Raw genomic sequence first — 15,000 nt, forward strand, 5'->3', positions numbered from 1 at the left:
AACTCTCTGTCTTCTATGGAACTAAACCTTCAAGTTGATGAACTGGATTCAAACCTCTTATCTATTGAGGTAAGATTTTTTATTTTCCTATTTTCAAACTTTGATTGAAGCATACTCATTTAATAATTAAATAACTTAATTAATACATTATTATTTTCTCTCACAGGAAATTGTGTCTGAAATACGAAATGAAAATACTGCTTTTGCTACAACTTGGGGCGAAATTGTTGGCTTGGTTGAAGACCTTATGAGCGACCAAGACCCACAGAACGAGTTCGTCCTTGATGACCCAACCAAAGAGTTATACCTTGGAGACCAGCAAAATCCTGAAAAAGAGTTTTACAGCAATAGTACTCATTGTGAGTTATCAAGACAATACCCACTGAACAAGTTATACCTTGATGAGCCAGAATACAAGTTTTACCTTGGAGACTCACAAATTTTGAAAAAATCAGTAAATGAGTTCTGCCTTGATGGTTTAAATAACTACCTTGGAGACTCAGGAAAAGGGTTTTGCCAAGATGGTTCTAAATATGGGGCCTACCTTGGAGACTCACAAATTTTGAGAAATCAGTAAATGAGTTCTGCCTTGATGGTTTAAATAACTACCTTGGAGACTCAGGAAAAGGGTTCTGCCAAGATGGTTCTAAATATGGGGCCTACCTTGGAGACTCACAAATTTTGAAAAAATCAGTAAATGAGTTCTGCCTTGATGGTTTAAATAACTACCTTGGAGACTCAGGAAAAGGGTTCTGCCAAGATGGTTCTAAATATGGGGCCTACCTTGGAGACTCACAAATTTTGAAAAAATCAGTAAATGAGTTATCCTTAAGAGACTTTGTAAGTTGGTTTTACTTTGAATACTTGAAATGTGGGTTCTGGATTGATAACTCACAATGTGATACATATCTTGGAAACTCAACGGGAATGTGGTTATACCTTGAAGACTTGGAAAGTTGGGTTTATGTTGGACACTTGAAACTTTTTTGGGGGCTTTTATTTATTTATTTATTTATTTATTATTATTATTATTTTATTTATTTATATTTTGGAGACTTTTGGAGTTGCTATCACTCTTTGGGATCTAAACCTATCGATGTAGTTCTTTGTCGGATGGTGCTTGATGGGAGCAAGATCAAGAAAGTTCTGGGAAGAAAGTGCAGGCTTACTCCCTCTTTCTACGTCATCAAACCTGAAAGCCTTAAAAGACAGAATTGGAAGAAGAGAAAAAAACAAAAAATATACATTGTTCGTTCTGGGAAGAAAGTGCAGGCTTACTCCCTCTTTCTACGTCATCAAACCTGAAAGCCTCAAAAGACAGAATTGGAAGAAGAGAAAAAAACAAAAAATATACATTGATCGTTCTGGGAAGAAAGTGCAGGCTTACTCCCTCTTTGTACGTCATCAAACCTGAAAGCCTTAAAAGACAGAATTGGAAGAAGAAAAAAAAACGTAAAAATATATATATATAGGTGGAAATCTCATTTTGAAAAAGACATTGTGTTGGGCGAGGATTGAGTTGGGGTTGAGATTTTGAATGTGAGGGTTGGGGTTGAGATTTTGAATGTGAGGGTTGGGACACACACACATACACATCAACAAACAAAAGTTAAGCCTTGACTATTCAGTTGAGGATTCTGTGTTTGGGGTTCACAGATCTAAGAACGTCCCCCTTGACACACATTATATACTGTTATACACCTCGGACTTGGCCCTCGAGTGTCCACAACGGTGTATAGTAGGAGGGAGTGAAGCGCCAACCTATTGCTCCCATTGCACACACACACACAAACAAAAGTTAAGCCTTGACTATTCAGTTGAGGATTCTGTGTTTGGGGTTCACAGATCTAAGAACGTCCCCCTTGACACACATTATATACTGTAATACACCTCGGACTTGTCCCTCTAGTGTCCACAAAGGTGTATTATCTGCTTAGTTTTGTCTTTTGTAATTCCTGTGAATAAAATGAACCTAAAATCTCTTCCCCTTCCAAATCATATATTTTATAAGTCCAAGGAACTGTATCTATTACATCAACAATTTTAAAAAGTTCTTTCGTCCATCGTTCAGTAAAACCCTTTTCAAAATGAGATTTCCACCTATATATTCTTACGATATCACCAACTTTGAACTTAGGTTTTCTGACATTAATCTCTTTTTCATATTTTAATTTTGTAAATGTTTCTGATGGCTTCATATTCGTTGACGTGTGAATCGTGTCATTATACTTATCCACAATATCCTGAATAAAAGATGACCATTGTTGTGAACCGAGTTGTGTGAATTTTTTATATAGTCTCTCTTTTAAGGTACGATTAAAACGTTCAACAACAACTGCCTTCCCTTCATTAAAGGTACTGTATAATGTAATACTGTTATTTTTTAGAAAATTCATAAATGTCTTGTTATAAAACTCTCTACCCTCATCAGTCCACAATTTCTTAGGTTTTCTCTTACTTTTATTAAATATCTGTTGAAAAGCTAACATAAGAGTATTACCTGTTTTGTTTTTTAAAGGGACAACCCACGCATATCTACTCCTCAAATCAATAACGGTTAAAGCATACTTGTACCCCTTATCATTATTGAGTTCAATCAAATCAGCAGACCAGATATAATCAACTTCCTTGGAATAAACTTTCCTTCTCTGAAACTTTGTGAATATTGGTTTATGTAATTCATCAGCTAATTGCTCTTCAGTCTTAATGGCATCATTAGAGCCTATAAGTTTTTTGAATTTCCAAGTCCAAGTTTCAATTTAGCACTAATCATCTTCTTCACGATGAACCTATCAACTTTTTCTCTCAAGGTTGGATTTTGTATCAGAGACAAATTATACAACATTTCTCTATCGGCTTCATGCTTTTCTTCCAACGTTGTGGTATTCCCATAATCAATATCGTGTCTCATGCACACTTCATCAACTCTATTGATTGGTTTACTCCAGGATTTAGGATTGTCTGCCTCATCTAATCTTTTATCTAAGTTTGTGCCTGGACCACAGAAAGAATAACCTGGAAGATGTAATTCCCCTGGTATTCCAGTAGTTGTAAATTTACTTCCTGATAAAAACTTTTGTATATCTCCTCCGAGTTTGTGTTTGGAGATAAATTGATTTTTTTTTTTGAACCACACACCGAACATATACCTTTTTGTATAACCCTGTTATTTTTACTTTTAATATATGAAATATTTTTAGTATTAGTTTTCTTTTTACATTTGAGACAATAACTCATTTATTTATGAGAAAAATTCCTGCAGAGTGCAAAAACCTTTTTAGTTTCCAACATGCACATTTGAATCTTAATTTTTAAAACATAAAGAATCCTTAGAAATGCCTTCACTCTCTCCTCCATTTATTTAAGAAAAAACTTGAATTAAAATCCATATCTTGTCGATGCTCATAGTCTTGTCGAAAGTATTGCAAATAGACTTGTCAATTCTTTGTTTTCCTCCTCGGTGGGTTGAGTTATTTTCTGTAATACCACCAATCTTTTTTGAATCTCACTGGTTTCCATATTTTGATATTTATTCATTCTCTCTCTTTCCTCCCTCTCTCTCTCTCTCTCTTTCCTCCCTCTCTCTATTCTCTCTTTCCTCCTTCTCTCTCTTCTCCTTTTCCTCCTTCTCTCTCTTCTCCTTTTCCTCCTTCTCTTTCTTCTCCCTCTCTCTCTTCTCTCTTTCCTCCTTCTCTCTCTCTTCCCTCTCTTCTTCAACTCCTTCCTCATCCCTTACTATACTTGAATCGTTTACACCCCATAGAATATTATACATATATTCATCAGGATTTCTTGTTATTCCTGTATCCAAAATAATTTTTTTACAACAGGATACCAATAAAATTTCTTTTGAATTTCTAAAAGAGCCTTACCTTTTCTTAACCTTATAATTTTTTCATTATTTAACATTCTAATTAAATCTAAAGTTGTCGGTTTATCAACATCAGCATAATGCCAATCTTTTATTGAAAATACCTCATTCTTATGTTGTAGAACATATTTATTAAAATACCGAATACCCTTTTCTTGAAGGTATGCTTGAACACAGAAATGATAATTTTCTTGAAGCCTTCTTGCTGTCATTTATGTATTAGAAATATATGTTAGAATAATATTATGGCACGAAACACCTCCCCATCTTCCCATAGTTAAATCATTTTGTATTTCCTTACTTATTATATATAATCCTGTTTTTTCTGTTTTCATGAGATAAACAAGGGCAAAACCATTATTATATTTACCCTTATTAAATTCTTTTATTTGTTGTTTACTAATCGTGGCTCCACAAAACTCATTCTCGATACCAAGTGGATAATATTCTTCCTTACGAGACTGATTTAATTGTTCCAGGTCTTCGAGGTTAATTTTAAATGACCAATTATACCCTAAATCATTCATATCATACCCCCATTGTTCTATTCTCATACAAACGATACGCCCTTCTTTATAAAAATTTATTTTAATTCGAACTGTGAATTCTGTATGACCTGGAGATAATATCAACACTTCTGTATCTTTAGAATACACAGCCGTTTTATTTAAGTATATATATTGTGATAAATCGCTTAATCTCACCAAGTCATTCGCGTCAGTCGGGCTTGGATAATTTTTTAATTTATAAGCATTTTTCATGTTAATATTTTTGTTTATATTATATTTATATCGTTCAGCCTGTGCCTTTGTGTAATAATTTGATAAATCAATATCCAGTTCTTGAGATACACCAAAGATAGAACCATCTTTACCAACATAAGTCATTTATATTAGATTAAAAATAATATCATAAAATTTTTTATTTTTGTTGAGTTGAAATAACACATATAGACATAATTGACCACAACACTTGGAATTTAATTCTTGGACTTGAAATGTTTGATAAACACCATTCTGTAAGAATTTTATGACTTCAACAGGTGGTGGAAGACCAAAACTATCAAAATAATATTTGTCTTGACTATTAAAAATACAAACCCAATGAGAACCGTTCCCATCATTATCTTCTAAGTTCATAATAATATTCTTTGTATGTTTCGACACATTTGTTAATTCATCTCTCATACAAATAACCACATTATGAATTTTTAATTTCTTACAATATTTGGCAAGTTGTAAATTTGATGTTGTATTCTTTCCAAATTCTTTCAACCACTCATCAATGCTCATTTATTTATTAGAAAGATATAATCCATTACCTCTTTTCGTTAATTTTACACCTGCTTGTGCTATAGAAGAAAGCATATCTCCAACTAACAATCTCGCTTTATCAGGCAGACCTTCAAGTTTTTCAGCAAAATCTACAATTACACCACTTCCACTAATTTGTTTCTCCAACTCTTTGTTATGTCTTTCCAATTCTTTTTGAGCCTGGAGTTGAGCCTTCCTTTCGTTGGCAGTTTTGACCGCTGTTGAAATACCACCCGTCAATGCTCCAACCGCACTTAAACCAGCAAATAAAGGAATTAGAAATGGGAGAAATCCTCCACTCGTCTCTCTTATTGAATATTTTTTCAACATTGGTTTTGTCATTTTAATTTTAAGTGAGCCAGTGTCATTCAAGATTTTAACCTGTTCTCTTGTGAGCAAAACATCAATTCTTACTGCTCCTTTTCTCTGAATTGTATTAACGTTAATCGTACAAGGCTTTTGATTTTGAACACAAGATGATAGTTTATGAAGATTGATTTGATTAACATATACCCCAGTTGGTACTTTGCCACTCATTTATTTAACAAAAAATTATGTGAGACTAATCATCACACCATTATCTGTATTAATCTGCAATTCTGTTTCTTCCAAAAGCAAACAATATGTATCAACTTCTTCACTCTCTCCTCTTTCAATGTATAGGGAAGTATCCACTCGATTAGACTTTATAGTTTCTTTTTGAGCACTCAGGTCAAACGTATAGATTGTATACAAACTTTTAAATGCTGTCATATCCAAAATAGGTTCTTTATTTCCATTACTTTCACACACCTTTTGGTAAGACTTGTATGCTTCAGCAAAATCATTTTTTTCCCAATTAATTTCCAATCTATCTCGTGGATAAAATGTTCCATCTAGAGAAACGCGAAGTTGTTTCACCTTAGCATTATCACTCAATGCATTATTCTTATCAGTCGCAGTATCACCATCTGGCTTTTTAAAAATCATCCACAGATATCGTGGCTTTCCTTCCAGAACACCCAAATTCCACGTGTAAGTAGTTTGATTGAGTTTAACGTGTTGACATCTTCTTTTGAGGTATGATACACTGAGTGGTTTTTTTGAGTTAAGTCTTCGATTCAACATCTCTTCTGTTTTAAGATTAGGAGTATATTCACTGATATACCAACTCATCTCCTCAATTACAAATTTATTCTGATCACCAAAAGCATTACCAACACCAAAAAGCAATCTATTTTCATTATCATTCCTTTGTAGTTGAAATCTAATTTTAAGACCATACAGAACTTTATCATAATCACAAAATCCAAATATACCTTTAAGAGGAACTGCCACAGTAAAACTATTTTCTGCTTTTGTATCATCATTATACATTCCTTTCCTTTGAATATATCCAGGGTCTGTGTTTGTTCCCGTTGACATATCAGGAATAAAACCTTCGACAGACCCCTTTCCCATTCTATCACTGAATGTATAGAGTGTAAATTTCATCATTTCAGATACAGCAGAGACATAATCAACCGCTTCAACTTCTTGTGTTCCAATATACAATCGCACACTATCAAACATTTTCCAGAAGAAATCATTTACAAGTGTAGCGTTTGTGTTATTCCCAGCCTTAGTGAATTTAAATTTACACAACAAGAAACTTTCGGAGAGATTCAAATAGGTTTGTTGATTATTTATTTCAAAACTTTTTGTACCATTTGTATTCCAGTCTGTTCCAGTTATTGCATTTACCTTGAAGTAATCTTCTTTTTTAGTGGAGTTTGAGATAATAATAGTATCATCCAAATCATAGATACTATCAATTGCTTCCATACTTGTATTTATTTAGGAAAAAAGATGTTAAAACTTTTGAAACCCTGATCCAAGTATTTGAATTATTTTCTGTCGTTCTTGGGGGACAACTGAGTTTTACCTTTCTTAATTTCTTTTATTGCTTGTAATTTATGAGATTCTTTCTGAGCATCTTTTATACTCTTTACAGCACCTGCTACATTTCCCACAGCAGAAGCAGTTGAACCAATTAGGTCTTTATGTTTAAGAATAGTTGAACCAATACCCATGAGAGTATCAATTATCCCATCTCCTCTAAATTGATGTCCAACACCCCTTTGTCTCTTAGGTTTATAGTATCCTCTACCAAGATACATACCTTCACCCTTGTAGTACGGGGAAAGGAACATCCCATCCCCTGTAATTATTTTATATTTTCCCAACTCGTGCTTCCTCACAATAACCATCGTATTTATTTATTGAAAAACTTCACGTAGGTGAATTCTGATGGATATAACTTCTCCATTAAAAGAGATCACACGATTATCTTGGTCGGTTATCCTAAAATTTACTCTGTGTATGGTTTTTCCTGACACAGGTAGATAAACCAAATTTTTAGGCTCCATATTGAATTTATAACCAATTGGGGTTGAGTATGCGCTGAATGAAAATATTGTATTTGTTTTTAATCCATCATTATAAGCACCATCAATCAAATCACAGTGAATTAACACCGAATTTATTCCTGAGGATATTTGAATGACATTATCACTGTAAAACGTCCCATTAGTTTCAATCTTTTTGAGGAGAAACCTAATAACTCTCTAAATGAATTATCAATTGTGAAATCAACCTTGTAGTTATTTTTAACTTTAATCGTTGATTTTGAAGTATGTTTTTGAATGTTTATAACAATATTTTTTGGTTCATCACCCTGTTCTTTCATAAGACGAGCAATTTCGGAAGATATTTGAGAAATCTCGTATGCTCCGGGTGAGACTGTTATCGTTTTGTATCCACTTCCCGGATTATAACTAAACTTGTCATTTTTCTCGGTTATATTAAATAAGGTATTATAAGTCTCCATGGACAATAAAGATGCCTCATATTCTTTTGTTGTGTCAAGTTGTAGTGGGTATGGGAATGAAGATGTGTGGTCGCTTGTTGTGAAATTAAAACTCAGGATTGTGCTTCTCATCTTATTTAATATGAGTTAAAATGTCTTTATATTGAGATTTATTAATTATTTTCATGTTCATCAACTGGTCTAAAATGGCTGATGCTTCATTAAAACAATTGTTATTTCCAGCCTTCTTACTGCCGAACAACAATAACAGTCTATTAACTAATTGCGATGGGTCATTTGGAAGAAAACTAATACCTGAACCAAGGATACTTAAAGCCTGAATAATGTGTTTCTCCTTCTCATTCTTCCTACTTTTACCAGAAAGAATAACCTTATAATTTAGAGTGTTCAGCAAATCAATATATACTCTATCATCATTATTTTCCATATCCAATGGTTTATCAATATACTTTGATTCATCCCTCACAGTTGAACCTTGTCTTCCATCTTTTGTGAGAAGAAACATTAATCTCGGAGTTAGTTTAACAGGGGTTGAGCAGAACTTAAGAACCTTAATTCATCATTAAATATCAATACCTTTTCTTGAACAAGATGAAATATTGCTGGTTGTTCTGTTGGAATGAGTCCTGCTTTGGTTTTTGAATCCGCTGAATATTCATTGTTTTGAACAGCATTCACAATATAATCAGGGGTTGATTAATCTCTTCCAGTTGTTGAAATAAACCTTCATCATCATATTCTAATTCTCCTAAATGCTCTAATTCTTCCTCCGTCATTTGACTGAAATCTTTTAACATTTGAAGCTTTCTAGGAGTATATTCTACTGTGGGAACTGTGGAAACATCTTTCATTTTTTCTTGGGAAGTTTTTAAAAGTGGTTTAAAAAATTTCTCTTGTTTTTTTTCAAATGCTTCTTCGCCCGTTAGTTTCTGTCTGCGTTTCTTCTTTATGTCTTCCTGTTGTTTTACAACTTTTGAAACCAACTCTTGATGTTCCTTAAATCTTCTTGCTCTTTCTTTTGTATCCATTTATTTATTGTAAAATATCATTTAATGAATTGTAAAGATCAACAGGGAAATTTTCCTTTTCTTCATCATTCAAGTAGATGTGTTCAAATAAATCCTTTTCTTTAAATATTTCATCAAATTCTTTATTAACATTAATGCGAGTTGTAATTTCTTCTTCACTAATCCTTGCATCTCTGCTTTTCATACGTTTGTGTTGAGTTTCTTCATCAACATCAAAACCGAATGATAAAATCTTCACTCCGCTCAGATATTTAATAATTTGTCTCGTTCCTTCTGGATTAGTTTCTAATATCCCAACACCACCAGATTTTAGTTTCTTTAACTCACTCTTACAATGTGAATATTTTGTTGTACCAAGAGAAACCTCCTCAAATATTTGTCCTTCATTCCTCAATCGCATATGTTCCTCCACTGAAATATAGTGATAATCTTCACCTTTTACTTCTCCAGGTCTTATTGCTCTAGTTGTTGTTGATACAATGCGTATCACGGGGTGTTTTTTAAGTAAATTTACAATATTCTCATTTGTACTACACAAGAACCTTGATTTATGAAAGTTTTTTCCAGAAGCAGATTTACCCACAAGATTTATAATAATAGTTGTCATTTATATATGTAATTGTTTATAAAACAAAAAATATATCCCTTAATATCTCATCTTGTTTCACAACAATATATTTATATTTTTCAGTCGTGTGCTTCATATAATCCTCAAATTTCTTTTTACTACATAATGTAGAACAATTATCTCTCCAAAAATTATTGATATCTATTGAATTTAACTTGAATAAAATAAAAGTATTAGCATTGTTTCTGATGGAACGACGAGGAAGTTGAAAGTACGATTGACTAAGATAAATACAATTACAAGAAGAATGTCTCCCTCTTGTGTAGTAGCTGTCCATTACCGTTTGGTTTCTCTCATTAACACAATCATCAAAGATAACGAGGTTCTTTTTGATTTATCCAAATCTTGGGGAGACGGTATATCATCCGTATTATCACTAAGAATACAAGTTATAAGATTTGATTTCTTTTTACATCTCTGTGTATCACAAAATAGTTGAATTATATCTTCAATGTTATAATCATTTAGGTTTTTTTGACGTTTAAATAAACCTATTATATCTTCTTTTTGAAGACCAGCATTAAAACCTTGTGAGAGTAGTTGATACTCTGGTTGAAAACTCGACTTTGTGAAAATTATTAAATTATCATAATCTAAAAAGTTGGGAGTGAGGAGCATTTTTAAAAGTAAGCAGGTTTTTCCACATCCACTTGAACCAACTATGAGACATCTTAATGAATTTGGGAGATTTTTATGGTTGTTAAATTTTATCTTATTTTCCCAAATAGGTAAAAAATCATTCATTTATATATTTGAAAAACAGGTTATTTAATTTATTATTGGCTTTTTTAGAAACTCTATATTTTATCCTAAGTTCAGGTTTAATTTCAAGATAATCGATTGTTTTATTTATACAATATCTTGTGTTGATATTTCCCTGAAAATTACATCCATGAATAATATACAACAACAATCCTTTGAACATTTCTCTTATACGTTCAGTTTCTTCCCTTGTAAGGAAAGGTGTGTTATCATCCTCATACTTTACATTCATTTCTCTAATCAATCTTGTAAAGTAATTCATTTTTGGTGTAAATCTAAAAGAATTATTTTCCTTTTTATATTTTTTATTATCATTAATTAGAAGATAATCACAGAATATACATTGTTTATAGGCTTTTGACTCTGTGTTTAATCCCTGTCTTTCACACGCAGGACAATTCTCAAATTTGTCATATGGAGAATCAGGAAAGTCTAGCATATTTATAAAGTAAAACTTTACTTAAACTGAAATTCATCTATACTTTCAGTTGTATATTACCATCGATATCGATATACTTTTTTTCATTATCAGATTCAACGACAACATTTTTTTATATTAAAGGTAATTTTAAAATTATCGTTAACTACTATTGAACGAAATGTCATTTCACCTGATATATTAACATCCTTTATTTCATCAAGATTTACATCTTTAGGGTTGTTGAAAAAATACAAATTTCTCCTTGCATATTACAGATGGTCTTATCTTTTCTTTCTAAAGCTTCATCCATAAGGTTTTTGTTCTTTGATACTTTTTCTTGTTTCATTGCTTTTTCTAGTTTTGAATATATTACTAGAAGGAGAGGAGAAACTTTTGTTAGAGATACTTTAATTGATGTTCTACCAGGTATACTAAAAGCCCTTCCACTGAAGGAAATTGAAGAACTCATATTATTTACCATAATAGTTTTTATCCAATAGTTGTTATATTTATCTTTGTTCAATTTTACATCCTTGACATATTTCTCAGTATCTTTAACAGATGAAGAGATTGATTGAAACTTGTCTTTTGTGTCTTGAAACATTGTATTTATTAAGTGAAAAAGTTGGAGGATAAAATGTTTTTAAGCACAGATTCACCTATAAATTAAACGAAATTTTCATCAAGAAAATTTTAGTTTAAGCAAAGTTTTATTCTATAAATATGGTGAATACAACGTACTGCGATGTTTGTAATCACGAATATAAACATTATAGAAAACACCTCCGAACCAACAAACACACATTTAATCTATTTCATCAAATATCTCCTCTTGAGTTGGAAAGAAAACATTGTGATATCTGTTCAAAGGATGTTTTGAAGAGTAGTTATAATCAACATCTTCAATCACAAAAACACAAGAAAAATGAGTTTAAAGTAAAGGGAGACTATTATATTAAAAACACTGATGAGGCATTTAAAGGGCATATAAAAATAAGGATTTTTCAATTTGGAGAACCCAGTCCATCATCAATAGCTGAATCAATTGAAATAGTGAAACCCGATGTTGAAAAATTTATTAAAAAGACATTAAAAGAAATAAAAACTTTAAAGTTTTATATGGGAGTGAAAATGAATATGAAAAGACAAGATGAAGAACAAACTCCTTATATGAGAACAGATCTTCATTTTATAACATCATTTCAAGATTTTTTGAATAGTGGGGTTTATGAAGAACTATCAAGACAAGAGGAGGATGTTGATAATACAGTGGTAGGAAGTGGATTCAATATTAAAAAAATCATCTTTTTAGATATACACATTCTAAAATCAAACCCTCTTAAAGCTTCTTCTTATATTGAATTACCAAAAGAAATAAAACTAAAGAAGGCAGTTGTTAATATTAAGAACAATGATAATAAATGTTTTCTCTGGTCTGTTCTTGCTCACTTACATCCACCAAAATGTAATTCAGAAAGAGTAAAACAATATATGAAATATGAGAATACCTTGGACATTAAAGATTTTAAATTCCCAATGCCATTAACAGATATTCCTAAATTTGAGAAAAAGAATAATCTTTCTATTAATGTATATGGATTAACGGATACAAACAAAATTCAAATATTAAAAATTTCAAACAACTATAAAAATGAAGAAACACACATTGACCTTTTATATTTTAGTGTTGGAAAGAATTCACATTACACATACATCAATAATTTATCAAGATTAATCTCTTCTCAGGTATTCAGAACAGCAAACAAAATATATCCTTGTAAGCGATGTCTTAATTCATTTCATACAAAAGAACGATTAGAACAACATTCAAAATATTGTAGTAATCATAAATCAGCTGTAATTACAATGCCTAAACCTGGTGAAAAGATTTATTTTGAAGATTATAATAAATCTATCATGCACCCATTTGTGATATACGCTGATTTTGAATGTATCCTTAAAAAGATAAATACTGCTTCTCCTAATCCAAAAGAACCATATACAAATAAATATCAAAAACATATTCCTTGTGGTTTTTGTTATTATATCAAATCATCTGTTGGAGAAAAGTATAACAAACTTGAACATTATCGTGGAAAAAATGCTTCACAAGAGTTTGTAAAACGATTAGAAAAGGATTGTATAAGACTCACTAAATTAATGAAAGAAACAAATGAACCGATGAAATTAACCAAAGAAGAAAAATTAGAATTTAGAATGAACAATATCTGTCATATTTGTGAGGGGAAAATTAAGGAGTCTAAAGTTAGAGACCATTGTCATCTTACTGGTAAATATAGAGGTCCCGCTCATTCCTGTTGTAATCTTAATTATAAATTACCTTCTTTTATTCCAGTCTTTCTTCACAACAGCGCCAACTATGATACACATCTATTTATAAATGAACTTTCAAAAACACCAGGGAATATTTCTGCTATAACAAACACAAGTCAAAAGTATATTTCATTTTCAAAAATGATATTCACAAAACCTTTAACTCGTATTAGGTTTTTAGATTCTTACAAGTTTATGGGAACACCACTAGCCTACCTCGCATCAAATCTAAGCTCCACAGACTCTTTTCCAAATCTTAATTCATTCTTTCCAAAAGAGGAAATTCTCACTAAAGAGGAAATTCAGATTAAAGATGAAATTCTGATTAAAGAAGGAATTCTTACGAGAGAGGAAATTCAAACAAGGAATGAAATTCAAAGTAAAGAGAAAATTCTTACAAGTAAGGGAATTTATCCTTATGATTATATGGATTCATTTATGAGATTTAAAGAAACACAACTTCCTTCAAAAGAAAGTTTCTATAATAACCTTTATGAAGAAGAGATAAGTGATAAGGAATATAAACACGCACAAGAAATATGGAAAATATTTAAGATAAAGAACCTTGGAGAATATCACGATTTATATCTAAAAACAGATGTTTTATTGTTAGCTGATGTGTTTGAAGCTTTTAGATCACTCTGTCATAATAAAAATTGTTATGGATTAGATCCTGCCCACTATTTCACAGCTCCTGGTTTAGCTTGGAGTGCAATGTTGAAAATGACAAAACAAGATATAGATTTAATCAGTGATGTGGATATGCTTTTGATGATTGAGAAGTCCAAGAGAGGTGGAATATCACAAGTATGTTCAAAAAGATATGCTAAAGCAAATAATAAATATCTCCCAAATTATGATAGTGAAAAAGATAGTAATTATTTGATGTATTTTGATGCTAATAATTTGTATGGATGGGCAATGTCTCAATCTCTACCTTATGGTAAATTAGAGTGGGTGGAAGAAAAGAATTATGAAAAGGCTTTGATGAATATTGTTATTTCTTCTCAAGAGGAATTGAATGACGAAGAAGAAGGTTATTATTTTGAAGTTGATTTGAGGTACCCGAGTGATCTTCATAATAAGCATAAAGATCTTCCTTTTGCATGTGAGAAAGAAACTCCAAAGAAAGAATGGTTAAGTGATTATCATAAAAGTTTTAATATTAAAGGTAAATCAACAGAAAAGTTATTAACAACATTCTATGATAAAGAGGGATATGTTTTGCATCAGAGAAGCTTAAAACAGTTTTTAAGAGAAGGATTGAGAGTAGCTAAAATTCATAGAGTTTTAAAATTTAAACAAAGTCCTTGGGTGAAAAAGTATATTCAATTCAATACAGATATGAGAGCAAATACAAAAGTAAAATTTGAAGGGGACTTTTATAAATTAATGAATAATGCTGTATTTGGAAAGACTATGGAAAATGTTAGAAACAGGCAAAACATTAGATTCGCAACATCTTGGAAAGAAGCTTCGAGATTGATAAATAAACCAAGTTTTGAGAGAGAAGAGGTTTTTTCAGAGAACTTTTCTGCAATTCATATGAAAAAGGAAAGTATTGTAATGGATAAACCAATTTATATTGGAACAGCAGTTCTTGATTTATCAAAGATATTGATGTATGATTATTTGTATAATGACTTAAAGAAAGAGTATGGTGAAAATGTTTCATTGTTGTATATGGATACTGATAGTTTTATCCTAGATATAAAAACTGATGATGTTTATGAAGATATGAAGAAAAATATTGGAGTATATGATACAAGTAATTTCAGCAAGAAGAGTGAGTTAT

The 15,000-nt window shown here is 31.4% G+C and overlaps 2 long non-coding RNA genes across 3 annotated transcripts in view; one reads left to right on the forward strand and one right to left on the reverse strand.

The window, feature by feature from the left end:
• Positions 1–2,271, forward strand: part of LOC147015885 (uncharacterized) — a 3,506-nt gene extending 1,235 nt beyond the window's left edge. For both annotated transcript variants that reach the window (XR_015049896.1, XR_015049897.1), the window contains 2 exons: positions 1–69; positions 167–2,271. The exon at positions 1–69 is cut by the window's left edge. This is a non-coding gene — a long non-coding RNA (uncharacterized LOC147015885). The remainder of the gene's footprint in view (positions 70–166) is intronic.
• The window catches only part of LOC147015882 (uncharacterized), a 138,211-nt gene that overhangs the window by 36,002 nt on the left and 87,209 nt on the right, over positions 1–15,000 (reverse strand). The gene's annotated exons all lie outside the window — the stretch shown is intronic.

The sequence above is a fragment of the Eptatretus burgeri genome, chromosome 12 (genome assembly GCF_056783735.1).
Source record: "Eptatretus burgeri isolate ZD-2024b chromosome 12, Ebu_testis_v1, whole genome shotgun sequence".
Lineage (NCBI taxonomy): Eukaryota > Metazoa > Chordata > Myxini > Myxiniformes > Myxinidae > Eptatretus > Eptatretus burgeri.